This window comes from Neolamprologus multifasciatus, chromosome 1 (assembly GCF_963576455.1).
Source record: "Neolamprologus multifasciatus chromosome 1, fNeoMul1.2, whole genome shotgun sequence".
Taxonomy (NCBI): Eukaryota; Metazoa; Chordata; class Actinopteri; order Cichliformes; family Cichlidae; genus Neolamprologus; species Neolamprologus multifasciatus.
In genome coordinates this window covers 30,985,782-31,005,052 of record NC_140439.1, presented here as the reverse complement: position 1 = coordinate 31,005,052, position 19,271 = coordinate 30,985,782, and the positions used below count along the sequence as shown (strand labels likewise).

At 40.0% G+C, this 19,271-nt stretch overlaps 1 long non-coding RNA gene across 2 annotated transcripts in view; it reads right to left on the bottom strand.

Annotated features, from left to right (window-relative positions):
• Positions 1 to 3,558: 3,558 nt before the first annotated feature.
• The window catches only part of LOC146526050 (uncharacterized), a 74,354-nt gene continuing 58,641 nt past the window's right edge, over positions 3,559 to 19,271 (bottom strand). Inside the window, exon 3 of one of the 2 annotated variants that reach the window (XR_014872016.1) lies at positions 3,559 to 8,207. This is a non-coding gene — a long non-coding RNA (uncharacterized LOC146526050). Of the gene's footprint in view, positions 8,208 to 14,953; positions 18,175 to 19,271 lie in introns of those variants that run through there. The other variant, XR_014872006.1, reaches the window with a different exon arrangement.

The window sequence follows — 19,271 nt, the reverse complement described above, 5'->3', positions numbered from 1 at the left end:
AAAATTAAAAAAAAGTTTAATATTCTTATTAAACTGCATATCAGGCAGAACCATACATTTCCTCCTTTCAGTGTGAAAATAGCCTTAATAAATATTATTTAAACACAGATAGTTGCTTGTAGTGCAAACAAAATACAGTGAAAAATTAATAATTACATTTCAAGCATGCACATACTCAGAGGTTTGTTACACTAATTCTCTAAGACAGTGATATCTTGTATACTCATCAGCAACATGCAGGTGTTTGTCCAAAAAAATTACAAAATAAGGGAGCATTAATTGACATTAGGTAAACATTACTTAATGCACAGCTAGCAATAATTTGCTAATGTGAATTAAAATGATTAATTATTCATTACATTATAATTTATAGCAGGGGTGTCAAATACTAGGAGGGGGGCCGAATCAGCCTGGCAAAGACTACGATCGAGCCCACTGGACTGCTCTGGAAAATGTGAAGGATAAAGAGGTTATTCATACCACACCAAAGTAGATAAATTGTCCTGATACATTTCTTTAATTTTCTACAGCAGCATTCCCCTCTCATGTAGAAAAACTGAGCTCTACTGATGAAATTTCACTCCTTTTTCTTATAAGAAAAGATATCTGAAAGATTTATTATGTAGTTAAAGAGCCAAGTTTCAGATAAAAGTGGGCTATGGTGTAAAATGAGTTTGACATTTCTAATTCAAATATTAAATGTTGTAATGCATGCCACAGCGTTCAAAGCTAAACCATTTTATCAGGTGATGTTTGTGGTTACGCTGTTTTTCTTCATGTAGAGGTTTCCCTGTTCCTTCATCCTTGCCTGGGCCTAAATTATTAGGTTTCTAATACTGTACACATGACAGTTATTTAATCACTTAAGTAAGTTTTGTGGCTATTAATGTAAAGTTGAAAAATCTTTTACACTTAATAAAAAGTCCTGAGTAAAGGTTGCTTATAATAAATTACCAACTGATTTCGCAATAGGGATGACACAAACTTCACAAATGATTACTGAATACATCAGTTAACTGTTACTTAACTATTAGTTCATAGTTATTGGTGCATTAACTACAGACAGGGTTTAGCAAAATGCTAATCATTGATGCAATGCAATGCTGTTATGTTAGTGAACCACAAACAGTAAAACACCTTCTTGCTAAGATCTCACACAAACCCCTCCGACTAAACCTGGAAGGAGATTTGATTTGTTAATTCTCATGTGCAGCAAAGATTTTCTGCAAATGCCAGTACTAGACAAGAGAATTCCATTTGGCAAAAAATGCAAAACAACCATTATTAGAGGTAGTTGTAGGAAACATGTTTGCTGCAATTCCACTGTGTTATACAGTCTAAAGCGGCAGGTGTATTCCTATAACAAAATCTCGTATTTTTGGGTGAGAAGCACAGGTGTAAAGCAACAGAAAAGCAGGAAAAGATAACAAAAGTGAAGCGAACTCGTGGCAGATAACGCCACGCACAGGTGAGAGAGTGGGAATAGCAGGTATGTGTATTACATCTGAAATGACACCACTTTCATTAGTAAAGAAAAAAAAAACCTTTTTGAAACTATTGCCCTAGATAAGAACCGTGTGAAAAATCGATGTGGGAGCTCAGTTGTCAGTATGACGATGTGCTGACTAACTCTCTGAGGAGCGAGGCAGAGTGGGAAGAGGGTTTTAAGGACGCCCACTGGAGATAAGAGACCATTCACATGGGAACATTGGTAGTCCCCCTCTACCCCCCCTTTTTTCTAAAGTCACCAAATCTTTAGAGGAACACAGTTGAGTACTTGCCTACTTGCCTTCCTCCTGATTGAGACTAGGATGACAGCTTGGGGCCCAAAAGAGAGCACTGCTGACAGTGGGAAAAGGGGAACGGGACAGGCCGAGTAATCTTCTCCTAAGCCTTGACTATTTATCACGGAGGTAATGATAAGAATCAGATTTAAAGGTGAACCCTGAGATGGGTCAGAGCCTCACACAGGCAGTAACGCGATCTGCAGGAGAGCGCTGATAACCCAGGACAATACGGGGGGACGCCTGTCAGATAAATAAAACAAACGGTGTAGAGCTATAAAAGGGGGCCCACGTGGCATCTGCTTCACCAAGTAAATTCAGTCTCGCTAAGAAAAGGAAGAGAGTGATGGCCAGGGGAGGGAAGGATAAGATACAGGAAGCAAAAGAGATGACTTATTTTAAAGGAGACCAAAGACATATTGCCAGAGGTGGGGGAAAAAGAAACAGTCAGTCAGGCATGATAGGGTGAGCATCATTGATGTGCAATGTCAACAGGAGTTTGGAATCCACTGTCTTCTTCTATAATCATTAAACAATAAACTCCAAAAAAAAGTAGTCACAAAGTTCACTGCCTTGGTGAACCAGCTGTGCAAATTACCACTAGACCTAGGATTGGGGATTCACTTGGTTATGAAACATTATGGATGTAACTGCTGATGGTATAAATTATGTGCCTACATGAACATTGTTGTTGAATTCCTTAGGTCGGTGATAACTTTGTGACTCAAACTGACCAAATAAAGAAGAGGAAAAGAAGAGGAAGAAAAATCGACAATAAAAAATGTAGCGCATGTAGCACAGCTGTGTTGTACTTGTCTAGACAACAAAAAGCCATGATGTGCACTGGTTTTCATTACAATTAAAGACCAGTTTGATTTCACTGTGCAGCTTCAACATGAGACAAGGATCTAATCAGCGCAGAATAAAAACCTGCAGACCACTTAGCTGCTCTGGATTGAATAATTCTGCTGCATCCACTTTCCAGCTGTAGCGTCAGCGATGGGCTGCTGGTGGGCGTCTTGAGCAGATTGCCCTCTGCTCGATCCATCGCCTGGTGAGGTCACTCAATGGCCTCGGGGACCCTGGCGTACTTCTCCTCTGAGGAACAACAGCGCTTTGACCTCTTGGAATCTTCCCTTTCTACAGCACGTGTGAGGTCATGTTTTCCACACCCTGTGCGTAGTCTGGTGTTTTCTGTCCTCAGTGTGCACTGTATCAACACAGGTCTGCAGTTATGAAAATATAGTCAAGCAGACACAAGCATATCCTGTGCCATCTAGCGAACAATAGTGGAAAACATGTCACTGATACTGTACAGGTTAGTCACTTGTGAGATAAAATGCCTGCATGGGCAGACTCTTTGTCTCTCATGAAAACTCAATAGGATTTGGAGGTGGACAGCCGCCTCCTACACAGTAAATTAATGGGCAGAGCTGCTGAGCATACATGACTGATGACTTTTATAGAGCACTCTGGAGCCCTGTTGCCACTGTCACCTTAATGTCTCTTGTGGGTCTGAGACACTGGATCACGTCATCCAACACCAAGGAACCACCTCTGCGTTACAAGAGATAAGGTAGATACGACAACGCTTCACACACTCCAGTTTTCTGATTACAAGCCTTATTTCAAACAAAGCACCTGTAAGCAATGAAACATTTCCACTGTACTGCAGTATATACCCTTATACATATATGGGAGAAAAATTATCAAAGGATGAGGATTTGTAGAGCAAGTTATTCTGCAGCATGTGCCCCCCCCCCTCCCTTTTTTTTTCTACTTCTTCCTTAATCTAAAGGGAATGAAGCTGTTGTGGAAACTTTTGTACAGGAAGTGCGTGGTGAACTTACTATTTCCTGCTTTTAACAATGCCCCAAAACATATTCCTGAAGTGGGCAAAAAACCTCCATCTAGTCCATTGGGTAGCTTAAATAATTCCGTATTAGTCCACTTACAGTACGTCCAAAAGCCAGGAAGTCAAATCTAAACACAGTGTGTGACTGTGATGACTCACTAGATCACACAACTATGAGGCTATGCTGTTTATATCTCCCATGAGGTAATGTCTTACTCATATCATCTAAACACACAATTATGATGCCAGCCATGCACAATCAGGATGTTAAAAGTTGTGCATTCATATGATTTGTAAATGAATCACACACCATTAAAACAGATGGATAAAAAGCAGATTTTTCAGTTGTTTCTATTCTTAGTCTAAATGATTTTGTCAGTTTAATACTTTTTACTAAATAATGTTCTTTTTACTGTTTGATAAAGCCTCAAAACGAATAAAGAAAAATGTTACGTGCAAAAAAACGGCAAAAAATACAATTAATGAGAGTTTTACATGTGGAATAGACACTCGTTAAACCTTGTTTTAATGGTTATTTTCACACATTTTTACACTAGATGATGAGCAGTAACTCACTGCATGCAGCAGGCTGACAACCTGCTGTTTAGTAACAACAACAGTAAACAGATTCACACCAGCCCCCACCTCACATTCCACAACTTTTGATTTCCATGTGTGCTGGAAACTCGGTTAGGTCTTTGCCATATAATTGCACGTGCAAACTTTTAAACATGTACACATATGCACCTACCACGCCATTGTTCTTCTTGTCTGTCAGTTGAAAGAAGTTACTTTTCTGATTCAGCAAGAGTTCCCTTTCTTATAACATCAGGGCTTCTCCCCTTTGCTCTCTGTCTCATTTCTGCTTTCTTCTCATTCCTCTTTCTTTGACTCTCTCAGCCTCTTGTATGCTAGTGTCTGCAGCTGTATTTTTAATCAAGTGAAGGATCCATAGAGAAATGGGCATTTCTTTCAGAGCATTACATTCTTCCCCCTCCTGTCTGCGCTCATGGATCACTGGTTAGCTTAGAAATACAGCCAGCACAAAAGCAGCAGCTGACATGTGGAGCTTAATGGCAATAATGGCCATTTTTAAGCCCAATCAATCACATTTAGTGGACATCTCCATTTTTTGCCTGTGAAAAGGTATAAATAATAATAATAATAATAATAATAAAAAGGAAGAAAGAGGAGAGCAAAGCGTGGTTGGTGGGGGGAAAAACACCTCGGTAAATATTTTAACTGCTTATTAGGATTTGGAGCACACCACAAAAGGAGCATCTGTGCTCCACAGAGCAGACTGAAAGGAGAGACCCAGATGGTTCTTAGAACTAAACAGTGAAAACTGATCCATGAACTGGGCAAAGTAAAGCCCATTTATTTAACTATTTATTTATTGTATGTGTGTGTCTGGTTCTGTATGGGAGTTTAGTTTACTTGGTCATGTGCAGATGCAGTTGCTTTTGTATGTGGGTGCACTGCATGCATGTCTTTGATTGTGCAAAGGGATATGCAATGCTGCAATCTTAACATTGCAACAAAAAGTCCTAAGAGGACAGAATTCTATGGACAGCCCATAAAAAGTGCAATGAATACCTCAGTTTGTTTATCTTTGCAAGGTTCAGATATTTCAGTGTCTTTTCAACTCTGCTTTTATGAGTCTCCATGACTTGTGGTGTGATTCTTAGACACGCAACACAGGGGGCAGAAGGAGGGGTTAGAGCCAGGTTGTCTTTGTACAACAATGTACTAATTTATAACCAAGTCACTGGCAGTTTTTTTTCTGCAATGGAGAAAAGAAACGCATGTCAAAATACTAAAGCGAAAAGTATCAGAATTAATACTAAGTGTGCTGGGAATGACTTGCTGAAAGTTCAAATTACTCCTACTTTGGCTCCGTCCTTCAGAATAATTAAGGTAAATGTAATAAGAGAGAGCAGAGAACATAGCTTTTCACAAGATAATATGGAAAATTTTACAGCTTTCATCCCTTCCTAATCCTCCCTGCTCTTTTATCTTGTTGGCTTTTTATTGGCTGAGCAGCTCCTGGGAACTTTACTCTAATAAAAAACAATCCTGAGGAATTTTCCAGAGAATTTATGCAGTATGCAAAAAGATGGGTATGTACTTTTTTTTCACTGGACAGCACACATTACTGTTTTGGTTTTTAATCAGTGTAAATAAGTGTGTGGGGGGCCTGTAGCCTGGCTGGTTTCAGTGATAATTACAGAGAATCCACTTTGCAGCAGAATGTGATGAGGATCCTGGGTGTAGTAAGCGTTACTGAGGTTTGAAGAACTAAGGTATAGTAAAGATTTGATCATTTTACTGAAATGTACTATTTTGGGTCAAATTCTCAAAAATGAGTTCTTAAAAACAACATAAAAAAATGCATGTATATAGATGCAACGAGAGGTAAAATGCCATTTCTACTTTGTTTTATTTAGTTCTTCAGAGGTCACACTTGAATCTTTGTCCAGGTATCACATTACATTTCATTTGCAATAGCTCTGTTCATTTTCAAAATCAAACTCATAAAAGCATCATATAAGCAATAACCGAGAAGAGCCCTCGTAGAAATTTACATATTAATCCAATGTTAAAAATCCCCTTCTATTAAAACTTTTACTGCCTAAAATAAAACAGAAAATGCTTCATGACAAAATGAATCTGTCCTCTGCCAAGATTGTTCTGAGCAAGCTGAATTTCTATATGCATAAATTCCCTTCCAGCACTGTGAGGTGTTACAGGCATTGCTGTAAAGAAACATCTCCCTGACTACATGTTCCACCAGCCACTCTGAATATTCGTGCTGCTCAGGGGGCAAAAAAAACTCTCAAGCTCTAGATAGTCACTTGAACTTCCCCAACATGAGCTGTGAGTTACACATCAGCAGCAGGGTGACACTGAATTGCGCCTGGAAGATTATGAAATGGCACTCAGCAGTAAGACTGAGGGTATTTCTAAAGGGGTTGTTTAAACAAATCAGAGTAATTTCTTAGATATTTATGTGCATTTAAAAGGAATAAATTTAAAAAGAAACAAAATAAAACTGAACATATAACTTCAATGTATAGTCAGAGTATAAACTACATTATCTGTCCTTTCCTAGTCTCTTCTCCATATTTCTTTCTAAAATAAAATGCATTTTATGTCGTCACCAAAATGCTCTTATAGTTTTACACAGGAAGTTATCTTTACCACTTTCATACTCTCTTCTAAAGAGTTTTAACTAACAAAATTGACCTTGTTGTCACAATTCCTACTCACAGATGTGCTTTAATCTCAAATTTTAAGTGTACAAAGCTCCTCTTCATTTTCAGTGGATGAATTTTAAAACAAAGTCTTCAACGTTGAGAAACAATAGTTAGCAAAGTGAAACTCAAACATTCAAGAAATATAAAAATCATTGGAGTTGAAGAACTTTATCTTTACGCTAAAACACATATTTCTTATTGGACTTGATAAAAATGCTTGTGCCACTGACACAATGGCCTGTGCAGATGTGCGGACTTAATTAGCATTAACTGGGAGAACTAGTTAACACTGCTAACACAAAAAAATGACTGTAGGCCAGAATCTAGCCTAAGAGCAGAAGTTCAGAAACCACCTGGGGTTAAGATGGCCAGACCTCATGTGCCTCTGCTGTGTAAATAATCCAATTATAGCTGCTCAGCACTAGACTGATGTGAAACTGATTCATTCATCATGTGAACTGACAAGCCCAGCTCTGCGGCTGCATCCTCCTCCTTCCTAGTTAGGCCTTTTTCCTTTTCTCTTCTTAAACACACCCACAATGTTTCTGACAAGTCATGAGGAGAATCCACAGAACAGCTGCTACCCCTGTTTGATAATGATCCCCCCCCCCCCCAAAACCATGTTTCGTGGAACATCAATATTAGCCAGCAAACAGCCAGTCACCAGTTTAGTCTTAATTTATTGTCTTATATGCAAATTAAACAATGATTAAATATTTTCTCCTCTCTTGTGCAAAACTGGTTTTCTTTAATAATCGGCTGAGTTTATTTTCCAGGGTTCAAATTCAAAAATGATAAAGGTGACAAAGGTCATATAGCTTTCATAAGGTGACAGATGTGAACGGAAGCAGACCAGTTGAGCGGCTAGCCTCTTTTACTACAAAGCCATGCAACATATGCAGCATTTGGTTTGGCATTGTCTTGATGAAAAAAAGAAAGCCTGACCTTAAAATATTTGCACAGCAACAGTTAATGCTATAAAATGTGAAAACATTGTTCAGATATATGTCCTCTTCACAGATGAGCCAGCACGTGTGTCATGGATAGTGGCTTTTATGGAATTATGTTTGTGTCAAATGTGGCGCGTCAGGTAAAACAAAACAAAACACCTGTTTTTCACAAAGTGACCGATTCAAGTGAACTTTGAGAGCGGAGCTATCTGCGAGAGCGTGACTCTACTGCAGCGATCTCCAAGCAGACGCTCTCACACACACGATGGCTTCTTCTTCTGTGTGCTTGGCTGCTGAGTTCTGGTGTGCTGGATGTACATGCACAGAATTTGACTCCCCGAGTGGCTCTGAATATCTCTGCCTGTGAAATGAAATTAATTGAACATGATTATTTTTTATCTTTTGACAATAATGCGATATCATAGCTTTGAATTGTGTCCCGATAACGAGCAGAGTTGCCACTTTCCTCTTTAGCCTTGGGAACTTCTTTTGTAAGGTGAGTAAGCTCAGGCTTAGGGATAATCTGAGGAGTATAACCACTGGCTCCTTTGTTTAAAAAGAAAGAATGTCATGGCAGGCCAGAGATGATGCCAAATGTAGCAAAAAAAAAAAAAGGTTGGTGAAGACTAGTAGCAAGACAATGAAAAGGATTAGATAAAATGCTGCCAAACAGATTTTCAGTGAAATCAAATAATATTCCTTTTGTTCAACAAATCTATGCAATGCGTACAATGACAATAAACTGGATGCTGATGTTGATTTCAAATGGTGATGGTTTTTTCATGACTCACAGTTCAGTTTTTACATAAATTGCTTTATATCAGTATTAAAATGGGCACACCTGCACACATTTTTTATCTTGACTTAACTTAACTATTTTGGCGTCCCCAAAAAACAAAACAAAATCCAGTTTGCAAATGACAGCCTTTCGATATTTTAATTATAAAATCTCTGTGTGCCTCTGTGATCTAGCTGGCTTGTGTACAGCAACTGCTAAAAAAAACCTCACCGTCTCCATCCACCTCAGTTTTATTAGTTAGTAGCCAGTCTCTTTTTTTTTCTCCCACAAGCAGACGCCTGTAGCCTCTCAAGCAGCTGTGTCTCCTATTGTGGTGTATCACACTAATCTGATTATAACACCCTGCAACAATCACCAACAACAAAAAGGGCTCTGATATACGTAATTGTAATCAAATTTGACAACAATAACAAATGGAAGGGCCTGCATAAATCAGGATGATATTGTGTACCCACTGGGACTGCAACATTATCGAGGAGCTTTACTGAACCCAACAGAGGAGGCGAAAAAGCAATGTTTGGTTAGTGACACTGGCTTCCTCAGAGGGACTTCTGCATTACATTTAAGTCCCTTACACACACATACAACAATATCTTCTCTGAGATTGAAGCGTGTAATGAGAGCCAAAATAAAGAGATGCTTAAAGTGTAGCCCGGCACCCACAAAGACTTCCTCAGTGTGGCATATAATAGGGCCTGACTGTGGGACCCTTCCACATCATTCCACCCCCACATCTGTGTTATTAATGTAACACTGCCATACTGGGGCTGTGACTCTTCCTCATGCTGCTAAACGTGTATTTAAAATGACCCCCTTCTTCTTAACAGATAACCTGGCTACAAAATTATTACAGAAGAAGACCACAACCATCCATCTTCACTCTGTGATGAATGACAAGTTTCTTGTATTCAGACCCTTTAGTACAAGTGACCATTTTCATTTTGCACAAAAGAACACTGGGGACATTAAAATGCATCTCTGCCATGGTTAAAGTGGCATGCTATTGACCTGTGTCTGTTCGAGCTTTATTCTTGCCTGTTTTTACTGTTTGTAATTTTTCTGGCGCTGACACCAACCTCATGGTCGTATAAATCACATCTCTTAAAGTGCTGACGGAAACACAGCCTGGTGTCACAGCTTGATTGGTGTTCAAAAGGGAGGAGAAGGGAATATCGGCAATGAGACCTGTGGATTCACAGAGATATCTCTTCCCAGTGCCTTATGGACCATTAACTGCCTATCAAAGGCCCAACAGGCTCTCCTCTCTGATGTGCTATCAGTGTAATAGAGAGGCATTCAATCACAAACAATTCTCTGAGCAATGTGGCTAACTCTTCCAACCATGATATGATCTTTCAATATAATGTTTCACTTCTGGCCATGTGTAATTAGCTTAAGCAATAACTATGTAAGCAAACCTAAATTATATACACACACACACATATATATATATATATATATATATAAAATTTGTGTCTAATTCCAGATGCGTCTGGTGTTTTCTGTTTGACTAATACTGTTTGTGGCCATTAGCTGGCGTGCATCATACAAAAAGTCCCATAAATCGTATTTGCCATTCTTAGAACCAGAACAAGAGCTCAGTAGTAGATCCTTACACAGTGTCCAGCATTTTCTATAATTACCATGTTTATTGGATTTTTATTTTCACAGTGACAAAAGGGCCATCTGCCTGCAGCAGCTCTGCAGTCAAGCTTTAAGATCAGCTGGGAAACTTACTTGGAAATGGATCAAAGCACTCCTACTCCACCCCTCGCTCCAGTTCAAGAATATTCAGAGCTAGTTATCCCCTTCTCAAGCACAGCTCATCAGTCAATGCATTTTAGAAGATGCAGTAACAATACATGTAGCCACACATTCTTATTCGTGCTTTCATTGTATTCTGTGATCTTTGGGATGCCCCAAAAAACGAACTATCCATTGCATGACTGAATCGCATCACAGGGAAAAAAACACAACAAATCAAAAAACAACTCTACTAACATTATGGGTGTTTTTTCAAGACACTTGGCTTCCTACCTCAATAGCATTGTATAAAAAAACCACCTCAACATCTGTGAACACATGGTTAGCACAAATATAGCTTTGAGTGTGTAAGGAATGATGGCAGAATTTTTCTGATGCATTGTTTACCCAGTATGTGATTGGACACCTTATCAATTGTTCCATTACCTCACATGCAATGATCTGGATAACAGTATTTTAACACTCATCTCAGTTGGTGTCTGTCTGGGAGACACGTTAAGACAAGAAACACAAAATCAATGATAAGAACACTTCAAAGTTTGCTTGGGAGCTGTCAGGAAACCTAGGTCAAATTGAAGTTGTTCTAAGCATTTGTTTCATCCCACTCAGACCCCCAGATGGGTGGAGTCTATCACATTTGAGAAATTGAGTAAGAGTTTTGTAAATGCTTTCTTGAGATTTGTTTTGAGTTTTTTGTATTTTCTCACATGGAAACATTATTATTTTGATAATTATGTAGGGCTTTGCGGTAAACTTTTTTTTCCTTTCTTCTATTACAAGTGCTAGCTTGTACATTCAATTCAATTCAATTCAATTTTATTTATATAGCGCCAAATCACAACAAATGTCGCCTCAAGGCGCTTCATAGATACAGAGAAAAGCCCAACAATCATATGACCCCCTATGAGCAAGCACTTTGGCGACAGTGGGAAGGAAAAACTCCCTTTTAACAGGAAGAAACCTCCGGCAGAACCAGGCTCAGGGAGGGGCGGCCATCTGCTGCGACCGGTTGGGGTGAGAGAAGGAAGACAGGATAAAGACATGCTGTGGAAGAGAGACAGAGATTAATAACAGATACGATTCAATACAGAGAGGTCTGTTAATACATAGTGAGTGAGAAAGGTGACTGGAAAGGAAAAACTCAATGCATCATGGGAATCCCCCGGCAGCCTACATCTATTGCAGCATAACTAAGGGAGGATTCAGGGTCACCTGGTCCAGCCCTAACTATATGCTTTAGCAAAAAGGAAGGTTTTAAGCCTAATCTTAAAAGTAGAGATAGTGTCTGTCTCCTGAATCCAAACTGGAAGCTGGTTCCACAGAAGAGGGGCCTGAAAACTGAAGGCTCTCCCTCCCATTCTACTTTTAAATACTCTAGGAACAACAAGTAGGCCTGCAGAGCGGGAGCGAAGTGCTCTAATAGGGTGATATGGTACTACAAGGTCATTAAGATAAGATGGGGCCTGATTATTTAAGACCTTGTATGTGAGGAGCAGGATTTTGAATTCAATTCTGGATTTAACAGGAAGCCAATGAAGGGAAGCCAAAACAGGAGAAATATGCTCTCTCCTTCTAGTCCCTGTCAGTACTCTTGCTGCAGCATTTTGGATTAACTGAAGGCTTTTCAGTGAGTTTTTTGGACATCCTGATAATAATGAATTGCAGTAGTCTAGCCTGGAAGTAATAAATGCATGAACTAGTTTTTCAGCGTCACTCTGAGACAGGATATTTCTAATTTTAGAGATGTTGCGCAAATGGAAGAACGCAGTCTTACATATTTGTTTAATATGTGCGTTGAAGGACATATCCTGGTCAAAAATGACTCCAAGGTTCCTCACAGTGTTACTGGAGGCCAAGGTAATGCCATCCAGAGTAAGAATCTGGTTAGATACCATATTTCTAAGCTTTTCAGCGCCGAGTACAATGACCTCAGTTTTATCTGAGTTAAGAAGCAGAAAGTTAGTGGCCATCCAAGTCTTTATGTCTTTAAGACATTCCTGCAGTTTAACTAATTGGTGTGTGTTATCTGGCTTCATGGACAGATAGAGCTGGGTGTCATCTGCATAGCAGTGAAAATGTATGCTATGTCTTCTAATGATGCTGCCTAGGGGAAGCATGTATAATGTAAACAGAATTGGTCCTAGCACCGAACCCTGTGGAACTCCATAATTAACCTCAGTGTGTGAAGAGGACTCTCCATTTACATGCACAAATTGGAGTCTATTAGATAGATATGATACAAACCACTGCAGTGCAATACCTGTAATACCTACAGCATGTTCTAATCGCTCTAATAGAATATTATGGTCAACAGTATCGAATGCTGCACTAAGGTCAAGAAGGACAAGCACAGAGATGAGTCCACTGTCAGAGGCCATAAGAAGATCATTTGTAACCTTCAATAAAGCTGTTTCTGTGCTGTGATGAACTCTGAAACCTGACTGAAACTCTTCAAATAAACCATTCCTCTGCAGATGATCTGTTAGCTGTTTGACAACTACTCTTTCAAGGATTTTTGATATGAAAGGAAGGTTGGAGATTGGCCTATAATTAGCTAAGACTGCTGGGTCTAGAGATGGCTTTTTGAGTAAAGGTTTAACTGCAGCCACCTTGAAGGCCTGTGGTACATAGCCGATTATTAGAGATAGGTTGATCATATATAAGATCGAAGAATTAATCAATGGCAGGACTTCTTTGAGCAGTTTTGTAGGAATGGGGTCTAAAAGACACGTTGATGGTTTGGAGGAAGTAATTATTGAAGTTAACTCAGAAAGATCGATTGGAAAAAAAGAGTCTAACTTAACATCAATGGAACTAAGAGTAGCTGTAGATAATATTACATCTGTGGGATGATTATTGGTAATTTTTTCTCTAATGATAAAAATTTTATTTGTGAAGAAGTTCATGAAGTCATCACTAGTTAACGTTAAAGGGATGGTTGGCTCAACAGAGCTCTGACTTTTTGTCAGCCTGGCTACAGTGCTGAAGAGAAACCTGGGGTTGTTCTTATTTTCTTCAATCAGTGATGAGTAGTAAGCTGTTCTGGCTTTGCGGAGGGCTTTCTTATAAAGCAACAAACTATTTCTCCAGGCTAAATGATGATCCTCTAAATTTGTGACACGCCATTTCCTCTCCAGATTACGAGTCATCTGCTTTAGGGTACGTGTTTGAGAATTATACCACGGGGTCAGGTACTTCTGATTAGAGACCTTAGTTTTCACTGGAGCTACAGTATCCAGAGTCGTACGTAGTGAGGAGGTGAAATTATTAACAAGATAATCGACCTCTGTTGGGGTAGCGTTCAGATAGCTGCTCTGCTCTGTGTTGGTACAGGGCATTGACGATGATAACAGTGGCTGGATTATATTCTTAAACTTAGTTACAGCGCTTTCAGAAAGACATCTACTTTGATAAAGTCCACTCTCCACTGCTGCGTAATCAATTATTGTAAATGTAAATGTTATCAAGAAATGATCAGACAGGAGAGGGTTTTCAGGAAACACTGTTAAATGTTCAGTTTCTATGCCATATGTTAAAACAAGATCTAGAGTGTGATTAAAGTGGTGGGTGGGTTCTTTTACATTTTGAGAGAAACCAATTGAGTCTAACAACAGATTAAATGCCATGTTGAGGCTGTCATTTTTAGCATCTACATGGATGTTAAAATCACCCACAATAATTATTTTATCTGAGCTCAGAACTAAATTAGATATAAAGTCTGAGAAATCAGACAGAAACTCTGTGTAAGGCCCAGGTGGACGATAGATGATAACAAGTAAGACTGGTTTCTGAGTTTCACAGCTGGGGTGGACAATGCTAAGCATCAGGCTTTCAAATGAATTAAAAGTCTGTCTTGGTCTTTCATTAATTAATAGACTGGTGTGAAAAATTGCTGCCACACCACCCCCTCGACCTGTGCTTCGAGATTTCTGGTAGTTAGAATGACTCGGGGGTGTTGATTCATTTAAACTAACATAATCATCCTGCTGCAACCAGGTTTCTGTAAGGCAGAGTAAATCAATTTGTTGATCAATTATTAAGTCATGTACTAACAGAGACTTGGAGGAGAGAGACCTAATATTTAATAATCCACATTTCACTGTTTTATTCTTTGGTTCAGATGTGGATACTGTATTGTTCTTTCTTTGTGATTGTTTAAGTTGTTTGTTGCTGGTTTTTAGTTTGTTTTTTGTCTTTTTGGAAGCAGACACAGTCTCTATGGAGATGGGTTTTTGGGGGGGTAGCAGGAGGAGAGAAGCTGCAGAGAGGCGTGTAAGACTGCAACTCTGCTTCCTGGTCCCAACTCTGGATAGTCATGTTTTGAGGGGTTTAATAAATTTGTCGATATTTCTAGAAATGAGAGCTGCTCCATCCAAAGTGGGATGGATGCCATCTCTCCTAACAAGACCAGGTTTCCTCCAGAAGGTTTGCCAATTATCTATGAAGCCCACATCGTTTCTGGGACACCACTCAGACAGCCAGCAATTTAAGGAGAACATGCGGCTAAACATGTCACTCCTGGTCTGATTGGGGAGGGAGTACATAACTATAGTATTTGACGCGATAAGCATTAGTATGTTATTGCTGAAAATGAATGCCACCTCCCTGTCCCAACTGGCTCATCTGTGTCACTGAGGTGCCCCCTGAATCAGAGAGGTGAGAGGCCTGTTAAAAGAAGCTCCGCTGGGAACAAGGAAAGTGGAGAGACTACCTCCTTTCCTCTCTCTCACTGGGATCGTATTTCTGAGGGTTATCAAGCGGCTCATTTAAATGAGGGCTGGTCACAGCAGGAACCAGCTGAACAAAGTTACTATTACCAGCGCCTCTCCTGTGCTGCTCTCACTCTCCTCTAATTGAGTTTGACTGCATTTGTTTAAATCCACAGTGGAAGAAAGAGAAAGGAGGGTGGAAGGGTGCAGTGAAACTGAAGTGTGTCAGTTTGTCCAGACACGGTGGCACTTTAGAAAAAAAGGGCCACCACTGGGCTTATTAGACAAAGGATTTTTAGGGAGGGTGGTGGGTGGTGGGGACAAGGCTTGGTGGGTCACAGAACAGGCCTAGTCAGTCAGTGATTGGAACAAGCCAATCCTGGTCTCTGCTTGCACATGCACAATCACCTCTGGTGGTCCCAGCTCATTTCCTCAGTCAGCAGGAGCACTAACGCGCCGTGTACGGCAGTGCACGGACACCCACATAGGCATGTAACACATGAACATGTACACGAACAGCCCTAATCCATTACCAGTCCCAAAGTTACCAAGACACTAAGTTGTTCAGTGCTGAGCGCCAAGGATTGTATGATTACCCTGCACGTCCCTTGAGAAGAAACTGGCTTTGATGTGAAGTATAACAACATTTGACACCAGTATAGAGAAAGTTAGAGGGCATTAACAGCTCAATATGTTTGAATCAGCAGCTTTTTTCCTCCCAAGGACAACTCTGACCCTTTCACATATACTAAAACTAAGGCCATACATTTCAACACAGTCACCCTCTCTGACATACTGCAAAGTCAGATAATTCTGACCATCAACTAACGGCATTCTGGGGTAACCGGGGACAAAGCCGATCAAATGCTGTTTAAATGTCAGCCACCCGTACTTCCTGATTCACATAAACAAAGACAAATGATAACTTTAATGGCCAGCTACTTTTTCAAGCATGTTTCTTCCCCTCTTGACCACACTTTGCCTCGCATCACGCTAAAAAGGGATTCCTTGTAAATTTTATTGCAGCAGTGTCAAAAAGACTCCCATCGAAGAAGCAGTAAATATTCTAACAACGTCTAGATGCAAGGCCATTCCTGCTGGCTCCAGGCACTGAATTAGACCGGCCTGTTTCTAGTTAGACAGTCATTAAAGAGATCTTACAGCCACAGCAAATGGTTTCCTGTCCTGAGTGCTTAACTCCTGTAGTAGGAAATGTCCTAGGCCGTAAAGGGTGAACCAAACTTCCTGAACATTTTTTAAAGTTACCACAGAGGGCATGCGGCGTGTTCCGTCCATTCGATGTGGCCAATCAAACAGGACCCTGCTTGACCCTAACATGACATTGACCGTTTAAACAGGTGGTGTCCATTTATTGGACCAGCATTGTGTTTAATATGGGAATGACAGGCTTATTCACTCACCGGGGAAATACTCAATCTGGTATGAGAAAAAAAATAACACCTGGAAAAAGGAAAAATAAACAATGGAAGCTTCATTGCTGTACAAATATCATTCATCAAGGTAGAGATGGATACTTTTTAAGTGTTTCTTCTTTAGGTTCAAACAACTTTGGGTTTGATTTCTAACTGGTGTTTGTGGTGTTCTACCAGATTAACATATTTTATAGGAGGAACGCAAAATTGCTTATAGTAACTCCCTTCCCATCTCTCTTCCCTTCTAGCAGCCAGTTTGTAGGCAGTACACTCGCTCCCTAGAGAATAAAGGTGTTGAGACCTGAGAGCCAGGGCATCTGCTGACTGTACTCCACAGGTGACTCTGTCTTTATTTGAAAAAACAAGGTTTCTTGTTCCCAGCGCCTTCAACAAGAGTAGAAACCTCGCCTGCCAGACAGTATGCATCATCTATTAGTCATGTGGAAACACGTTCGGCTTAGCTGAATGTATAATGCAGCACCAAGGCGGGGTTTAATGTGCTATGGTTTGTCGGACCATGCATATGTCTCCATGCCTGAGGCACAAAGTTGAGACAAAGAGCAAAAATATGATATTACAGCATCAGAGGGATGGGTGACTAATATCCTAGGAGATAAGTACTTGCATGACTTTTATGAATCAATGCACTCAAGAGTCAATAAAAGTATTGTAAATGTCAAGTTAATAGCTAGCTGCAAAAGGCATATACATTTTAAAAGGAGAAGATGAACAATGCCCGTGTTGTAAAAGATGTGGGGTTGTTGGCAGGTCAGATTCTTTAAGTCCATTAATGTTCCTTACCCCATGTTGAAACTCAAGAGATATGAACATACAAGTTACTTCAGAAAGAAGAAGCATAATGTGACTGTCACTTTTGCAGCAAGGTCTTTAACAAATACCTACTTTGCTCAAAAGTACTCTAAGAGGCTAAGTCAAACACAAATATTATGAGGATAGGAATGATGTACCTGAGAAACATACTGTCATGAAATATAATGCTGGCTGTTAAAAACAACCACCTGATATCTGCAAATAACTTACATGCATAGGCATATAAACACATATGTTATAGTGTTGCACTGATTGTGGCAGTGTCAACAACAGCAGATATGTAACTCCAGAGCACAGCACTAGTAATGATGCTGTCCAGTCATTAATCACTGGCTCTAGAGAAAACAGAGAGTTCACTCATGGCAGAGTCAGCCTGGCCCTGGGATGGAGATTAGAGGCCTAATGAAAGCAAAACAAAGCTGGACATGTGAAATTTATTGGCACATTTAGAAAAGCAGCCCCAGAAGGACACTGCCACCAATAATCATTTCAGAATCCCAGTCAAGTGCCGTTTCCTTGGCCAGACGCAATCTAGAGAGGGGATATTTGTGGAGTGGCTGAACAAACACTGATTTGCTGGTATCTCCATCTTTCCCAGCAGCTGGGAAGGCGGAGGGAAGGCAGGTCGCTGGTGTGCTGGCTGACGCCCCGCCTCACTGCAGTCGACTTCTGGGAACAACACTCTCTGTCCTCCTGGCTCCTCCTATGACCCAGTATGCTGTAGTACACTGCAGCTCACTATCTGCCGCCTCCGACCTCTTTCCTCTTTGTGCCACGCATCCCACTGGCTGCCTAGAGTTACCCACAAAGAGGTGGGATTACAGATTCCCATTTCACATAGTTTACAGCATTGCAAACATACACAGGATATTTTATTTTATTTACTTTTCATTTTGATAGTCATTCATAAGATTAAAGAGGTTAAAATGTTCTACATACAATGTTGTAAACATATAATATAACCGGCCTTAATGTGACTTTTGTTGTGATTTGGCACTGTATAGATAAACTGAATAGAAAGTCTTTAAAAACTTTGCAAAATGTTTTAATTTAGAAATATAATACATGCAATATGATGCAAAATGATACACTGTTATTTAATTGCAAAGTTTTTGTAAATCTGTCCAAAATACGGGGGCATGAATCAAGATAAAAATGAAGATATTTGCCTCAATGGCATGTTGCCTAATGTGTACCACATGCAGCAGGCTGGGAGGAAGAGGAAATGGTTCTTAAAATGACCATTGTTCTAATTCAGAGCCAATCTGGAGATAATGACACCAACATCAATAGCAGACAGTCAATTCACGGATAACATCTTTTTCCCTTTCGTAGCGCTGTTATCAGCTCGGGGATTAACCATTTTGACGCAGGGGTTATGACCTTGTTGCTGTGATTGTTTATGATTTTAGTCCTTGAAGCTGTGGCTAAAAATCCATACGTCTAATTAATTCACGAGAACCGCATTCAAACACAGCCTGTGTGAAGAGGCTAGTTAAAGTTCTGTGTGCAGAGCCACAAAGCTGCGTTTTATTCAATGAATAAACATGAGGACGTATAAAAATGTTATTATGCCTGACTAATATGGACAAATAATGCTGGCACACAAAGGAATCCGGTTACAATTTTGACGACATTTGGATGCAAGTTGAGTCTGTCAGGGTGAAACCAGTGAATGACTGGAATAGTATCCAGGTTTTTCAATCTGTTACATGTGCTGTAATTACAAGTCACATTTTGTCAAATCACTTCATTAGTTCCTTATTCACTGGTGTGATGTTTGCGATCTATGTGTTGTGTTGACGGTCAGTTGCTAGCCTGTATTTGTTTCTCTGTGTACACTGAACTGGACTCCATGGTAACCACTAATTAAGGATGATTCCTACTTG